Source organism: Panthera uncia, chromosome B4 (genome assembly GCF_023721935.1).
Source record: "Panthera uncia isolate 11264 chromosome B4, Puncia_PCG_1.0, whole genome shotgun sequence".
Classification (NCBI taxonomy): domain Eukaryota; kingdom Metazoa; phylum Chordata; class Mammalia; order Carnivora; family Felidae; genus Panthera; species Panthera uncia.
In genome coordinates, this window is record NC_064809.1 from 114,023,704 (window position 1) to 114,041,914 (window position 18,211).

The window sequence follows — 18,211 nt, forward strand, 5'->3', positions numbered from 1 at the left end:
AGGGGAGGGGCAGAGAGAGAGGAAGACAGAGAATCCCAAGCAGGCTCCCCAGTGTCAGTGCAGAGCCTGATGTGGGCTTGAACCCACGAACCATGAAATCATGACCTGAGCTGAAATCAAGAGTCAGGTGCTTAACAGACTGAGCACACCCAGGCACCCCTAAACTCATTAAAAAAAAACAATTAAGAAAAGTGGTTAATCATAATTGTTTGTATAATTATTTACATCTTCACAAACCCTTTGGAAACTGAAATCCTTTAGTGTTGCAAAAAAAAAAAGAAAGCTGAGTATAAAGCAGCGATTAATGTAGTAAGGTACTGCAGCATATAAAGGAAACCTCATACTCATATATATACCTCATATATACTGTAGATTCAGTATATATGCATGCAGTAAAAAGAGCTAACGATTCTGGGGTGCCTGGCTGACTCCATAGAGAGAGCACGTGACTCTTGATCTCAGGGTTGTAAGTTTGAGCCCCATGTTGGATGTAGAGATTATTTAAAAATAAATCTTAAAGGGGTGCCTGAGTGGCTCAGTCAGTTAAGCGGCTGACTTCGGCTCAGGTCATGATCTCGTGGTCTGTGAGTTTGAGCCCCGCGTCGGGCTCTGTGCTGACAGCTCGGAGCCTGGAGCCTGTTTCCGATTCTGTGTCTCCCTCTCTCTGAACCTCCCCTGTTCATGCTCTGTCTCTCCCTGTATCAAAAATAAATAAAACGTTAAAAAAATTTTTTTTTTTAAATAAATCTTAAAAAAGCTAACAATTCTTCATGTGCAAGAGCTAGGATGATCACCCTGCTTTTCTCTGTTGTCTTAAGGTGACTTCCTTTCAGGCCATAGGGCCCTCTTGGTGACAGTCATTGGTTTAGCCATCTGTTTGTGTCTGTAAGCTTCTCCTTGCTCGGTTAACCAGAGATGAAGTTCTAGAAAACCGCATTTCCACAGGAAATTCTTAAAAGGAAAGGAGGTTGTATGTAAGGCAGATAGCCTCCATCTATTTCATTTTATCTTTGGTCTTTAAACTAATATTTACAAAACTAAGCAGAACGGATGCTTGGTAGAGGTTTCTTAATTTTTTTTTTAATTTTTTTTAACGTTTTATTTATTTTTGAGACAGGGAGAGACAGAGCACGAACAGGGGAGGGTCAGAGAGAGGGAGACACAGAATCGGAAACAGGCTCCAGGCTCTGAGCTGTCAGCACAGAGCCCAACGCAGGGCTCGAACTCACGGACAGCGAGATCATGACCGGAGCCGAAGTCGGACGCTTAACCGACTGAGCCACCCAGGTGCCCCGAGGTTTCTTAATTTTTAAACTAAATATATGATTCCTGGTCTATAGAAAAATAATGAAAGATGAGTCAATCAGAAGACAAAAGGTGGCATAAAGAAGTCGTTTTAGCAACAATGAAGTTTTCTTTCATCTATTTGCATGAAAATTCTAAAATGACTTGGGATTGATCACAGAAGGAAATTTGTATAAATTCACTATTGAATACTTATGAAGTTACTTCTTCTTTTCATAAAAACCAATGATAATATTAAAGAATGACTTAAACATTTAACTTATTTGCTTATGCTTATAACATTTTATTGAATTAAGACAAAATCTAGCTTTAACATTATTATTAGTCAATCACACTGGGCAAGAGGATTATAATTTTGACTAGTCTCATTATGAATAGTTTTCTCCCTTTTTGTTTAATACTGATGTACATGTAATGTACATTATTTTTACAAAAAGTACTATAAAGTATGCCTTTGTTGTGTTGGTGTGATGGGATGCCAGGAAAAACCAAATTACCTTGGCTCCATTATGAGGGTCAGAAATGCCCATATTATTAAAACAATTTAAGACCCCAGGTTAAAATGCAAATCTGGGGGAGAGGGGGATAATTTTTTAAGTTCCTATTAGTTTGTTGTTGTTGTTGTTTTTCCCCAAGAAAGCTCCACGCCCAACATGGGGCCTGAACCCATGATTTCAAGATCAAGAGTCACATGTTCCCTGATTCTTGAGCCAGCCAGGCACCCCAAGCTCCTAACAGTTTTAGTATCTTATTGCAAATTAGTGAATTAGATAAATTAACAGTGCTGTGAAGATAATGGGAAATAGGTTTTTAAATTTGGGGGATGACAGGGAAAATGGGAAACACGCATAAATATTGCGTTGCCTTGGAGAGGCCTGATTAGGAGAGGAACAACATCAGGCACTCACTGGGTCTTTGGGTAAATAGAGGAAATCTGAATGAACATAAAATGTTTTATCTTAAGGGGCACCTAGGTGGCTCAGTTGCTTAAGTGTCCAACTCTTGATTTCAGCTCAGGTCATGATCTCATGGCTCATGAGTTGAAGCCCTGCATCAGGGTCTGCACTGGCAGTGCAGATCCTGCTTGGGATTTTCGCTTTCTCTCCCTCTCTCTACTCCTCACCTGCTTGCGCTCACTCTCTCTCAAAATAAATAAGTAAACATTAAAAAAAAAAACCACCATTTTATCTTAAGATGAATGCTAGTTAGGAAGTCCAACACTTTAAATATCTACCGAAAATGTAAGAATTCTTTCTTCATGATCAACTGTGGACTTAAGAGAAACAAAAAAAAGCCTGGGTGGCTCAGTTGGTTAAGCCTCCATCTCTTGATTTCAGCTCAGGTCATGATCTCCTGGTTGGGGGATCAAGCCCCACTTTTGGCTTTGCATGGGGCATGGAATCTGCTTGAGATTCTCTCTGAAAATGGGAATTACAAAACTGATTCAGCAGATTCATGTCGTTTTGAGGATTATGTAAATGCTTTTGTAAACTATGAAGTACTACATGAATTCAAAGTAAAACTTAAGTCCAAAAGGTGGATAAATGATCTTTCTATATAATTTGCAGATTTTTTATTGACACCAGTAAAATCAGAATTGTGGTATTTCTACTAGCTGCTACTATGCATAACACAAAGATATAACAAAATTTTTAAATGATAGTTCCCAATAAATGTGAGGTGCTATTATTATTATTGAATCTTATTCTATCCTAATATGTGAGGTACTTTGTTGCTAAGCTTTTCTGCTTCTTCTAACATTTCTTTGTTCTCTTCCTTTTCACTGGCTCCTAAACCTCTGCTTTTAAACATCCAGTTTTCCACATCTTGAAAGAAATCACTTGATGTATAGCTTCCTGTCTCAACCCCTTAATTTCTCTTCTCCCTTATATCATCAATGAGAGGCTTATATCAGTAGATCTCAAAGGCACAGAGATAGTTGCCATAGTTCTGAACATAAATGATGCCGACTGGTGATGCACTGGTGCAGCTTCTGGGAAACCAAAGTCTTTGGATTCCGGTTGGGCATGGGAGTGGGGGAGGGGCAGGGGGAGAGTATGGTTGCAAAGCTGAAACTTAAAGGAATTGGCAGAGGGTTGCCACCAGGAGTGGAACCTCCTGCTTAATTTGACTCAACACAGGAAACCAAAGGCATGGACAGGATTGACAGATTGATATCTCTTTCTTGATTCTGTGGGTGGTGGTGCATGGCCGTTCTTAGCTGGTGGAGTGATTTGTCTGGTTAATTCCAATAACGAATGAGACTCCGGCATGCTACCTAGTTACAAAACCCCGAGAATAGTTGCCTTGAAACCATGTTTCATTACAATCAATAAAAATTCATTTTTCTTCAGTCTCCTGTCTACTTAGAGCTATGGTTTGCCTCCCCCTGCCCACTTTACCTATCAGTTTTAAATTCATCATCAGTGTACTCTTTACCAAATAACCTCAATAGTTTTCTACATTGTCAACCACTAAGAACATTTTGTGAGTTAGAACAATGGCAACAAGACAATCTTAGTAATTATTTTTCTCAATCCTAAAACTCTCTGTAAATGAGAACTATAATAAAAAGCCTAGAAATATAAGTCCTCTGATTTAAAAAAAATCATCATGACTCTATGATAGTGATTGGTGGATGTTGAAAATGCCTGGTTTATAACTGCCATCTCCATTTTCTTTTCATTAGCCACCTACAATCAGGCTTCTCACCTTACTGCTTTGAAAATATTCTTTCATTTACTTATTTTTAAATGCCTATTTTTGAGAGACAGAACACGAGCAGAGGGGGGCAGTGAAAGAGGGGGACAGAGGATCTAAAGTGGGCTCTGTGCTAACAGCCAAGAGCCCAATGCGGGGCTTAAACTCAGGAACCTTGAGATCATGACCTGAGCTGAAGTCGAATGCTTAACTGGCTGAGCCACCCAGGTAAGTGTCCCTGAAAATATTCTTTTAAAACAAGCTCCCCAGCAATTTCTTCCTGGTCAAATTCAAAAACCATTGATCTTCCTTCACCAAAAATATGCTAAAGTTGATCACCTTTTCCTTCTTAAAATACACTCTTAGATTTTATTCTTAGACCTGTACATGATCCCCTATGTATCAGGACAGAATGATAACTATGGCTGCTGCTGCTGCTGCTGCTACTATTATTGCTGCCTTCACTTAATAGTTAGCTTATAGTCACTGCTTACTGTAATTCTCACAATTGTCCTAAGGAGGTCAGTATTATTATCCTCATTTTACAGTTGAGGAGGAAACATGTTCAGGATTTAATCAATTTATTTATATTCACACATCAGACTAGGATCTTCTCTGGAGGTGTTAGATTTAGCAGTGGAGAGGCAGACCTAAACTGGATCACGACATGCTCTGTTCCCTATATTTAGAGAAGGAAAGTTTATTTGTTTTATTCCATTTATTTATATTTTGAGGGAGTACTGTACTTTGTGAAGGTGGCATTTTTTTACACAGGCTATTCATCCACAATTTTATCAAGTGTCCTTTGAACTCAGTTTTCACCAAAATCAGAGAAAGTGGATAGAAAGCAAGCTGTGCTAGGTTACTGATATTTTTCTCCTTTTCAAGTCAACTGGCTCCAGGAGGAATGGGAATGCAACTTTGGATTTGTTGAGTCTAGGCAATGCTCTAACCACATACGCTAAATTGCATAGTATAGTTATCAGAATTTGATGAATGACAACATAGATTTTAAATTAAGCTATGTAGTATAATTTGCTCAAATTTTGACCAAGTAGATTTTATTGGAGCCTTTGCAGTGATACAGTAGGATTTAGATACATTAGTTACATACATGTTTTAGTTTCTCAAATAAATGCATAACAGTATAATCTAGCTACAAAAGATTTCCTTAAGGTTTTTGTTGGCATTTCAGTGTTAATAATAATTGGGACTTGAGTATTTTAGATTTCATCTGAAATTAGTGGTTCACATACAAAAATAAATGGTTTTCACAGTTGTCAGCTTTGATTAACATCATATTAAACCTCTTGAGTATATTACACCACTACTTTCATTTTTTAACTGACAGATCTGAAAAATAATAAAGACAGAGTATGTCTTACAAACACATTAAATGTATATATAGTCTTTGATTTTTTTCATTTAAGATACCCTTACCTTTTTTCAGAGGCATTTGGCTTTCTTCTTTTAGCAGATTTGTCACTAAATCTTTTACCTATCTACCAAAGTACTTTCAAAATTTTTTTTGTTTATTTTTATTTGTGTGTGTCTGTGTGTGTGTGTGTGTGAGAGAGAGAGAGAGAGAGAGGGGCAGAGAGAGAGAGAGAGAGAGAGGAGAGAGCATGAACACGAACCGGGGAGGGGCAGAGAGAGGGAGACACAGAATCAGATGCAGGCTCCAGGCTCTGAGCTGCCAGCACAGAGCCCGACGCAGGGCTTGAACTCATGAGCCATGAGATCATGACCTGAGCCAAAGTCGGACACTCAACCGACTGAGCCAGCCAGGCACCCCATCTACCAAAATACTTTCAATCGTTTGATTAACAAATGTAATGGAGGGAGGAGAGGATTATGAGTTATCTCAAAGATATATTAAGGACCTCATATCTATATAAATAGATTGAGGAAAGGAGGAATTGTGCATTAGTTATAAAGCCTTTCATTGCAGACAATTTATATCTCAAAGAATTTTCACATTATCTTTCTTCATATTTATCATTATATAGCTGAGGAAATTATTAAGATATTAAGTGACTTGTCTGAAGCCACACGGCATTGATCAGACCTGGGATTAGAAAACAAGTCTTCCTATGACCAGCCATTGTTCTTCACAGCATGCGTACCTTATAGATACCATTGTTCTCTGAAGTGTACTTTATAGATACCATGGAAGTGATTTCTTTTGAGAGATAGTTATTAAAGCACTTCCCACCTCTCAACTTGTCTACTTTTGAAAAAAAGTCCTTAAACCTGACTGTCTAAATTAAACAGAAGATAGTGTTAGCATCTCCAAGAAGAATTTGTATAGATATAATGAGAAAAATTGATTTAGAGAATTTTACCTGTAGTTTATTTCCTGCTAGATTGCTTCCTTGCCAAGCTAATTTGACCTACATTTAAAGGTGTCCAAATCAACTGAGATGTCATTCTATCATAATTATAGAAGCTCTTCCACCAAAATGTATTCAGTCATAAATAGGTAAACTCATGACCTTGGAGAATGGACAGAAAAACAGATAAGACAGTCTCAAAGAAGAAACAGAAATGTATGTGCTTTCTAAGCTACTCATTGTAGGATGGGTGTAGGGATCAACTGGTTCATAATTAAAGCTTTACTCATCTTCCTGATCTGAGCTGTATCCTTATTTACTCCATCTGTATTTTATGTGAAATGCATTGATGGCCACGAATCTGTTTCTTTGGTTATACTCAGTGATACAGGAAGTGTCCTAATAAGCACTAATCTGAATAATAAGGATAATGGCTTTGGTCTGAAATTTGCAGATAGGACAGTGGAAGCTGGGGCGAAATGACTGGTCCAGAGTCATACAATGGGATACATAGCTCCCTGGATCCCAAAGGACAGCTGTTTCCTCCAAGATTTGGTGACTCAGAAACCTCATGTTTTTAGAAAATTCTCCCTTAGGGCAAATAAAAATTTATTTACTTATAACATTTACCATCTGAGTCTATTTCTTTTTTTTTTTTTTTTTTCTTTTTTTTTTTTTTTTTTTCCCATCTGAGTCTATTTCTGCCCTGCAGGGCCTCACTGGACAACCTACCTGCTTCTGTATCCTCTCTGCCCAACCTCAGTCTCTTTTATATCTTGTACAGCTTAGGTTCAGAAGCTGCTTTATTTCCTGAGGAAATTTCTCCAACCAAGAGTTTTCAGTATTTTAGATCTTTTTCTCTCTCTTTTTATTGCCCACTTGTGCCTACTTGCAAAAGATTTAACATGTCTTTAATACCTTTTGTCCTTCCTTCTCCCACTCCCAGTCTCCAATCTCTTCTTTTTATTTTACTCCTTATTTTAGATAATAGAATCATCATCTAGTCAACCATTTATTTTAGATACCTTAGGATCATCTTTTATTCCCCAACCCAGCATTACCCATCACATTGAATCAGGGGCCAAATCTTGCCAGTTCTATCATTTAAGTGTCCCTGAGTCCCATTTCTTTTTTCAATGCCACTGCCCCAGCTCTCATTCTTATCATTCCTTGTCAGCACTATTATAATTAGCCTCTATACTCAATTCTCTGCTTCTATTCTCTCTATGCTACCCTATTACATATTACATATTACCCTTATTACATAGTCAAAAACCTTACAACTTGAGAAAAATGAGATGTGCATAATAAAAAATTAGAGAATAGCACAAGATAGAATTTATAATCCAATGCTAAAAGTTGTGTATTGGCCACTCAGTATTGTGTGAAGTCAGGAAATAGCAGTTATCACTCAGAAAATTTCTAGAGAAATCTGCCTGGAAATGGTTTAAAGGACAGGTGATATGCAGAGAGAAGTTGAAAAAATGCTCCATGTTGTAATGAATGAATTCACTAATTTGTTAATTAACAATAACAACAATAACATAATGACCCTTTAATTGAACACCTATAATATGCTAGTTTGCAGGATAGTTGTTATTACCTGTCCTCTTAGCCTTTCTGATCTGGGTTACAGGTGAAGTAATTGAGCTCTGAAATTTTAAATAGTATGCCTGACATCACAATAAATTTCAGAACTGACATTTAAACTCAGGTGTGTTTGGTTTTAAAACTGAGGGTTATTTCACTGTTTCACTAAAATTCATTCAGGTATCTCTGACAGTGTGGAAATTAGTATAGAAGTGGTGTTAAAGGGGATTGCAAACCCACATATCTGATTTTGAGGTCATTTTTATGGCACAGAGGACTATATTCATTACCTTCAGCGTTTATAATCAAGGGATAGATTAGAGATCAATAAGACATTGTTACTGCCTTCAAGGAGCTCGATGTGCTGGGGAAGACTGGCAATACAGTGTGATCAGTGTTATAATGATGAGAAAAGATCAGGGAAACAAAAAGTTGAGGTTAATAGACCTGTTGTGTTCTAGTCCTGCTTCTGACATTAACTAATTTGTTGTTGTTGTTATTGTTTTTTTAAGTAGGCTCCATGCCCAACATGGGCTCAAACTCATGACTCTAAAATCTAGAGTCATGCTCTACCAACTGAGCCAGCCAGGTGCCCCTGATAGTAACTAGTATAGACAAGTCATTTAACTAATAACAAGTTTGTTTTTTCTTTCTTTTTTTTTTTAAATAATTTTTTAATGTTTTATTTATTTTTGAGAGAGAGAGAGAGAGAGAGAGATAGAGAGAGTGAGTGTATGAACAGGGGAGGGGCAGAGAGAGAGGGAGACACAGAATCCAAAGCAGGGTGACCTGAGCTGAAGTCAGATACTTTAAACGACTGAGCCACCCAGGTGCCCCACAAGTTTGTTTTTTCTTCTGTAAAATGAAGGGGTATGACTAAATAAAGGAACTTCTTAGTTATTGAAAACTCATTGGTTTGTTTAAAAGTATTTATTTATTTTTTTGTTCGTTATTTAAGTAATCTCTACACCCAACATGGGGCTTGAGCTCACACCCTGACATTGAGAGTCACATGCTCTTTGGACTGAGCCAGCCAGGTGCCCCCTCATTGTTCTTTTTATTCCTAACTTTTAGTTCTATTTTTGCTTTTCCATTTCATTCATTCGTTGACTCATTCATCAGTCCTTCATTCCGTCCACATGTTCCAGGCACTACGTGGTACACTGGGAACACAAACATAAGATATGGTAACCCCTTCCCTCACAGGCTTGAGGTATGGATAGGTAAATTCAATGTAGTGTCACAATAGAGACATTTACAAAGTGCTATGGGAAAATGGAGAGAATGTGGGGTGGGATGAGGATGAGGATGGGGAGCAGAAAATTTGACAAGGAGTTGACGTTTACAAAGACTCTCAAAGAGTCAGTAGGAGATTGCTAAAACAAGTGCACATGGGACTTCAAGGCCAACTTTTTTTTGGTGAAGCTGTGCTTGTACTGTCTGTGATCAGCTGCTTCTAGGATTGATTTAGCTAATTTGGCTGGTTGGACAAGCATCTTTTCCGCGTTTCTCACTTCATGTTTTCTTCCCCCAGAAACTATTCTCTTTCAAAGAGGACTGACTTCCCAGACACAGTTGTATTTTATAAGTCTTTATCTCTCTAAAAGTCTAATATTCTAGCATGAATCTAAAAGACTGTATTAGGGGCGCCTGGGTGGCTCAGCCGGTTAAGCGTCTGACTTCAGCTCAGGTCACGATCTCGCGGTCCGCGGGTTCGAGCCCCGCGTCGGGCTCTGGGCTGATGCCTCAAAGCCTGGAGCTTGCTTCCGATTCTGTGTCTCCCTCTCTCTCTGCCCCTCCCCCGTTCATGCTGTGTCTCTCTCTGTCTCAAAAATAAATAAATGTTAAAAAAATTAAAAAAAAAATAAATAAAAGACTGTATTAGAGGGGCACCTGGGTGGCTCAGTTGGTTAAGTGTCTGACTCTTGATTTTGGCTTTGGTCATGATCTCACAGTTGTGGGATTGAGCCCTGAGTCAGACTCTGTGCTGATGGTGTGGAGCCTGCTTGGGACTCTCTCCGTGCCCTAACCCCCCTCTAAATAAATAAATAAACATTAAAAAAAGATTGTGTTAGAGTATTATGAAGTGTTATCGTGTCAAAACTCTGGAACTAGGTGTGACCAGGAAGGATTTTCAGAGTATTAATTAGAAAAAAATTTCAGTGATTTTGGAGTCAAAACAGACCTTCATTCAGATTCTCTTTACCTGTGAAATGGGTGATCTCACAGAGTTGTTTTGAGGATTGAATGAGCTAATATATGTAAAAATAGACATAGCCAATTACTTAGGTGCATGATAAATGGTATGTGTTTGCTGATAGTGGTGATAGTACCTTATTATGGTGATGTACTTTGTTGCTGAAGATAGCAATAGCTATAGTAAGAATGAACTACAGAGTTAAAAGTACTAGATTAGAGGGTTGCCTGGCTGGCTTAGTTGGTAGAACATTCAACTCTTGATTTCAGGGTTGTTAAGTCTGAGTCTCATGTTGGGTATATAGATTACTTAAAAATAAAAAATATATACATACATTTTTTGAGAGAGTACACACTTGCACACAAGCAAGGGACAGAGGGGCAAAGGGAGAGGTAGAGAGAGAATCTTAAGCAGGCTCCACTCCCAGTACAGAGCCCAATGTGGGGCTCAATCTCATGGCCATGAGATCATGGCCTGAGCCAAAATCAAGAGTTGGATGCTTAACCAACTAAGCTACCCAGGCACCCCAAAAATAAAATCTTGAAAAAAAAAAGGTACTAGATTAGATGGTAGCAGATGATGATTTGTAACTCTGACAACCATTGTGCCTTATTATAGAGTAGAGATCAATTTCTTGATGATCCAGTTTAAAGTTATATTGGTCATACATCTTTATTTATTTGTTCTTAAATTTTTTTTAAGTTTATTAATTTTTTTTATTTATTTATTTATTTATTTATTTTTTTTATTAATTTTTTTTTAGTAATCACCATACCAAATGTGGGGCTTGAACTCATGACCTCGAGATCAAGAATTGCATGGCCTTCTGACTGAGCCAGCCAGATGCTGCTGTTTGCTATACATCTAACATAGGGACAAGTGGGTAATTATTTCTATGAAGTTTTATGTAATTTTCAAAAAATGTTTATTTATTTATTTTGAGAGACAGAGTGCACACGTGTGAGTAGGAGAGGGACAGAGAGAGGGAGGGAGAGAGAGAACCCTGATGTGGGGCTTGAACTCACAAACCATGAGATCATGACCTGTGCTGCAATCAAGAGTCAGATACTTAACTGAGTCACTCAGGTGCCCCACTTTATGTAATTTTTATAGTTAAAAAATGTTAAAGGAAATCATGGTGGGAAGAAACTCCATTTCTAGACATCTGTCTCTGCACAGTCCAGGGGAGGAATTCTTCAGGGCCAGTCTGGCATTGGAGAAAAAGGGAGAAGAGAAGTTTGGGTTACAGAAGTGGGTACCTCACCTCCTGAGGTGCTTAGAAAGGAGATGTACGTTTGAAAGTGAGAAAGTTCGCATTAAGAAGCCAGGGAGGGGCACCTGGCTGGCTCAGTTGGTAGAACTAGAGCATGTAACTTTTGATCTTGGGGTTGCTTGAACCCCATGTTGGATGTAGAGATTACTTACCAATAAAATCTTAAAAAAAAAAAGTAGCCAAGGATTACAGGGCTATGTCTTTACTCTGTAGATAGTAAAGTCCTGGAAAAAAAAGATAATGAAAAAGAGGAAAATATAGTTTTTCATGGTATCTGTCATCTCACCTATGACACTGAAGAAGGTGCAGCTCTAAACCTATTCCTCAATCTACCAGACTGTGAACATATGATCCTCAACCATGGAAAAATATACAAGAAAAAAATATTTGGAAAGAATACGTCAAATGTAATAGTCCTTTCTTTAATTGTTAGGATTATGGGTGATTAATATCCTTTTTAAATTCTTTGTAGTCATTTCCACATTCTACAATAAGCATATGTTTTTATTAAAAAATTTCATTTAAAAATATTTAACAAGTCTATCACCTATCCAGTGGGAGCTATTGTGTTAATGGTATCTATTATTTCATAAACACTCACTTTTATGCCCAGGGACTATGCATGCAGCTTTGTAAGTATTTTGTCATTTAATCCTCACACTAAGCCCATGAAGTATATACTGTTATTCCCATTTAGAAATGAAGACACTGAGGTATGGAGATCAAGTAACTTGTTTTAGGTCATGTAGTTAACAGGTAGCAACACCAGGATTTGAATCCAGGAAGACTCCAGAGATTCCTATGTATACTTACTTCTACTATGTACAGTGCTTTGGTCTATACATACACTGAGACAACTGGCAGCTCGCAACTTCGGGTCTGCTTTTAGGTATGCCACACACAACATCTATTTGGTGGCTTATAGCTTATTTTAATGTTAAAAGCCTTCAGATGCTCTGATAATATTTTTGTTTTTCTTACAATTCTTAGGAAAACAGGTGAGTATTTCATTAGGAAGATAAACTAGAGAATTGAATTCAAATATATACATAAAAGTTTGTTTCATTTCTGAACAAGCTGAACAATGCTATAAAATTCTTTTTTTATGTCATTAGTGTAGCTTTTGCTTTTTAAAAACATTTTATTTCACTTATTTTTTTAAGTTTATTTTGTTAGTACTGTCTACACCCAATGTAGGGCTCCAACCTCAGTTTGAGAGTCACACGTTCCATTGATTGATCCAGCCAGGCCGTCCTGTAGCTTTTGCTTTTTAAGCCACTGTGTCCTAGAGCTAGGTTTCTAGCTCCTGTGAATGAGTGTTTTTAGGAATACAGTTAAACTTTGGATTGGAATAACTTGTTCTGCAAGTGTTCCTTAAAATGAGCAAATATTTGTAATAAATTTTAACTTGATAAATGAGTGATGTCTTGCAATGCAAGTAGTATGTGATGCTGAATGTCACATGATCACAGTGGGCCAATGGTTCTTGAAATTTGCTTTGATATGCAAGTGCTTTGGATTGCAAGCATGTTTCCAAAACTAAACTATGCTCACAAACCAAAGTTTTACTGTAATTGCAAAGAAGCAGAAAATGTGAACATTTTTTCTTCAGTTAGTGCAACCACTGTAGGAAGATACTTTTTTGGAAAGTTGAGCAAGAGTAGTAGTGTAGATCAAGAGTATAATTTTTGTTTTTGTTTTTAAGTAAAGTCTATGCCCAAAGTGAGGCTTGAACACACTACCTGGAGATCAAGAGTCACACACTCTACCAACTGAGCCAGCCAGGTGCCCCATGAGTGTAGTTTTGGTATAGAATATCCTTCTGTAATTTTCTAGCAAACAGTTTTCATACCAAAAACCATTAAGTACCTAGGAATGAACATAATCAAAGAGGTGAAAAATCTATACACTGAAAACTATAGAAAGCTTATGAAAGAAATTGAAGAAGACCCCCACCCCCCAAATAGAAAAACATTCCATGCTCATCGTTTGGAAAAATATTGTTAAAATGTTGATACTATCCAAAGCAATCTACATATTCAGTGCAATCCCTAAAAAATAACACCAGCATTCTTCATGAGCTAGAACAAACAATCCTAAAATTTGTATGGAACCACAAAAGACCTCGAATAGCCAAAGCAATCCTGAAAAAGAAAACCAAAGCTGGAGGCATCACAATTCCAGGCTTCAAGCTGTATTACAAAGCTGTAATAATCAAGACAGTATGGTACTGGCACAAAAGCAGACACATACATCAATGGAACAGAAGAGAGAACCTAGAAATGGACCCACAAACATATGGCCAACTAATCTTTGACAAAGCAAGAAAGAATATGCAATGGACAAAAGATAGACTCTTCAGCAAATGTGTTGGGAAAACTGGAAAGCAACATGTAGAAGAATGAAACTGGACCACCTTCTTACACCATACACAAAAATAAATTCAAATGGTGTAAGAAGGTGGTCCAGTTTCATAAGTAAACATAAGACAGGAAGCCATCAAAATCCTACAGAAGAAAACAGGCAACAACTTCTTTGACCTCGGCCACACCAACTTCTTACCTGACATGATTCCACAGGCAAGGCAAAAGCAAAAATGAACTATTGGGACCTCATCAAGATAAAAAGCTTCTGTACAGTGAAGGAAACAATCAGCAAAACTAAAAGGCAACCGATGGAATGGGAGAAGATATTTGCAAATGACATATCAGATAAAAGGTTAGTATCCAAAATCTATAAAGAACTTATCAAACTCAACACCCAAAAAACAAATAATCTGGTGAAGAAATGGGCAAAAGACATGAATAGACACTTCTCCAAGGAAGACATGCAGATGGTTAACAGACACATTAAAAAATGCTCCACATCTCTCATCACCAGGGAAATACAAATCAAAACCACAATGAGATACCACCTCATGCCTGTCAGAACGGCTAACATTAACAACTCAGGCAACAACAGATGTTGGAGAGGATGAGGAGAAAGAGGAATCCTTTTGCACTGCGGTAGGAATGCAAACTGGTGCAGCCACTCTGGAAAACAGTATGGAAGTTCCTCAAAAAATTAAAAATAGAACTACCGTATGACCCAGGAATTGCACTGCTAGGTATCCAAAGGATACAGGAGTACTGATTCAAAGGGGCACATGCACCCCAGTGTTTACAGCAGCACTATCGACAATAACCAAAGTATGGAAAGAGCCCAAATGTCCATCGATGAATGAATGGATAAAGAAAATGTGGTATATATATACAACGGTTATTACTTGGTGATCAAAAAGAGTGAAATCTTGCAACAAGGTGGATGGAACTAGAGTGTATTATGCTAAGTAAAATAGGTCAGTCAGAAAAACACCAATATCATGATTTCACTCATGTGGAATTTAAGATACAAAAGAGATGGACATAAGAGAAGGGAAGCAAAAATAATATAAAAACAGGAAGGGAGACGAACCATAAGAGACCCTTAATACAGAGAACAAACTGAGGGTTGCTGGTGGGGTGTTAGGTGTGGGGATGGGCTAAATGGGCAAGGGGCATTAAGCAGGACACTTGTTGGAATGAGCACTGGGTGCAACATGTAGGTAAGGGTGAATCACTAAATTCTATTCCTGAAATCATTGTTACACTATATGTTAACTAATTTGGATTTAAATTTAAAAAATAATTTTAAATAAAATGCAAATAATTTGAGTTCAGTAGTATGTAAACCATGAAAAAAAGAGGATCTGACGTTTTAAATATATCTTAAATCAAAAGTAAAAAATCAAAGTTAAAAAAAAAAGTTTTCAGCTTTGGAAGAGACCTGATAAAGTCCAGCCAAGTGGTTGACATCTGGACATCCTTGAGTGCCCTCCTCATTTCCCTCCCATCATCTTCCCTTGTCCTATGATTCTAGTAACAAAGGACTCACAGTTTCCAGAGGCAGCCCTTCTGTTTTAGGACTGCTGTTGGTAACTTTTTCTGATGTTGAGTAGAAACAAGTCTTCTGGTAGCTTTTTATTTGTCCTACAAATGATTGAAAGAACAATTTTAATAGATCTGAAACAAATTTTAGTCTTTTTTTATTATGTGTGATGGCAGAAGTGAACCCTCAGTATGCTCTGTATCATTATGGATTTATCAGTTAGTGTTCTTTATATGATACTTTTGTTTCTCCAAGTGTTTTCTGTAGAGTACATTGTATTTTGGCTTACCCTGTCATCTGAGAGGAGGCTGGGATAACTCAAGTACACACACACCTCCTTTCCTAATCCTTACAAAGTAGATCTTATTATTTCCATTTTACAGATAAGGAAACTGAAGTTAAATAATTTCAAAATCACAAAACTAGAAAATAGCTACATTGGCACTTAGATCTTAGGGTTTCCAAGGGATTAGTGCCTGGACTTTGAATCCTTATACTTTACATTGTAATTAATATGCTAAATATCAGATCAAGTGGAATATCTGTGGTAGCAAGGTAAGAGACCTGAGAAGGTCACAGAATTTGTTTGGAGTTGGAATCAGTCTTGCAGTATATCTTGGTTTTGTTTCTACTTGTTTGTGTAGTCTACTGGATGTTATTGGCTTGAAAATATAAATTTGGCTCATTTTTTCCTAAGTGCTTGTAGACAGAGGTGCCTGTTTGATCCTTTGATGTAAAAAGAACCTGTTTAGTATCTTTAGGACTATACGGATGGCATACTGCTACAAAATTAGACTATGCTTCTATTTTGAGATGATTCCATTCTAGGATTCCGGTTAGATTGCTTTTAAGACATAGTATAAAACTTCCCATAAGCGTGACCATTTCTGAAGAAGCCCAGTGCTGAGACAAGTAAATATAGTCATTTCCCCAGAGGATTAGGGAGAGTATTTTGGTACAAGGATACCTAGCACCATCTTCAAATGGACAGGATTTTTGCTAATAAGTTAATAAGTCAAATTTAGTTAATAGATGGGAAGGGTCAGGAGTAACAGTCAAAAACAAAAGCCTTTATTTTCAAAATATCCTAAACTCTAAACTCCCCAGAGATGGTTTAAGTATATATCAAAACATCTTCCATCCCTAATGGGACAGAAATAAATCACAGTTCTCTGAATTCTCTTTTCTTTCAGGCTCACCTGCCCACACTTCAGAACTTTCTGAATTCTCAGACTTTATACCGATGGCAGACCCCAGCTCCACTCATCCAAAGCTTTCCATTTTGGTCAGTTTGAATCCCTATGAGGCAACTGCTTTCAGAAGGGTAGGTATTATGAGCTCACATAGGGCTGTGGGGGAGGGGTGAGCTGATCTGTGGGGACTCCCCTATTTAGTAGCTGGTCACTCCACTTCAAACAAATCTGCATCACACTGAGGGTTTCCACCCCTTTTTCTAACCCATTTGTCCCTAGTGCCTGGGGTTTTGGGTCCTGGGGAGCCATTCTCATGTTATCTTCTCTTTGTTTTTAGGTTGCATTCTGCCTTAACCATAATTATCGTTTATTCTGTACCTTTTAGTTTGGTGGGGAATGCTGAAGTTTTGCTAGCCTTTCAGTTGCTGCCACTCAGGTCCTTTCTAAAGGACAGAGGCTCAAATGTCAATTCTTGATTTGTCCCTGGCTGGCTGAGAAAATCTTAGTGTTGGAGGGGGTTTCTGAGCCCAAATTTCTCTTTCAATTTTCTTTGGTGAAAAAAAAAGCAGCTCTTCCCGTTTCTGAGTCTTTCATCTCTTAAACTTCTTTGAGGATCGTTCTATCCTCAGAAAAACACAATTTTAGAGGTTCACAGACCTTCCAATACCTAAGAATATACCATCTCCAAATTAGGAACCCTGCCTGCTCTAGTGTCTTTCTGGAGTCATATGGGTTCTGGTCTAGTATGAAGGAATAAGTGATGAATGTGGCTTTTAGGAAGCAATAAACTGATTTCCTCTCAATTTTTTATAATTTCCATAAGCACTTTCAGCCTCCTGTGTTTGAAATTCTGGGAGCACTCTGCACTGTGGCATGGAAAGACATGGTAATTCCCAAGTTGTTTTCATATTTTCTTAGAACTTTAACATCAACACTTTATTTCATAACCATTTTGGGGGAAATGAAACTCTGAAATTCCCTATCCATTGCATGTGGCAGTAAAGTGACCTCTAGTGGACTTTTCTGGTAGTTTCCAAGAAATTCTGGAACAAGGAGCTGGAGGGGCAGTCCACCGAAGTTAGATTAGCTATTCAGCTACCTAGTGCCCTGAAGTTCAGTTGGATGCATGGTAAGCTTCAATGCCAAGGCTGAGACAGGTGAGGGAGGTACTTTTGGATGAAGCAAGGTTCATCACTGGTAAAAGTCGCTGCAAGAGACCTTGAGTTCTTTGGAACTAACATTTCTCTAGAAAAGGAAGGACTGAAGATCAGATTATGAACGACGAGTCAGGACGAACCCATTGGATTGATTTTAGAAAAAAAAAGTTGTCTCTTTGAAATAATGAATAGTAAGAATGATATGAAGTCATGATAGACCTTTAGGCAAAGTGAGGGAGGAAGTGTTCCACATTTTATGTTTTGTGTGTTTTTTAAAGACAGATGATCAGGCTATTTAACAATCAACAGCATGGGTGCAAAAAAAAAATCTACATTAAAACCCTTTGTTGGAATATTTTACATTTTCTACAGAACAGAAACTAAAATAATCTGTTTACACTTAGTCACAAATACAGTCCTCGAGTTTTTTGCCCATGTGTATGGACACATGAGTATTGTCTAAAACATGTCTTCTTTGTATACAGCAGCTAGGCCCTGCCACCACTGTTCTTGGCTGAGTTCACAGATCTGTGGTAACCTGTAGCTTCCCTGTCACT

General features: G+C 37.8%; 1 protein-coding gene across 6 annotated transcripts in view; it reads right to left on the reverse strand.

The window, feature by feature from the left end:
• USP44 (ubiquitin specific peptidase 44) overlaps positions 1 to 16,608 on the reverse strand; it is a 54,661-nt gene extending 38,053 nt beyond the window's left edge. For all 6 annotated transcript variants that reach the window (XM_049627486.1, XM_049627483.1, XM_049627485.1 and 3 more), the window contains exons 1-2: positions 16,504 to 16,608; positions 15,311 to 15,405 (exon numbers count right to left, since the gene is read on the reverse strand). The gene's annotated coding sequence lies outside the window, so the exon portion shown is untranslated. The remainder of the gene's footprint in view (positions 1 to 15,310; positions 15,406 to 16,503) is intronic.
• Positions 16,609 to 18,211: the final 1,603 nt, after the last annotated feature.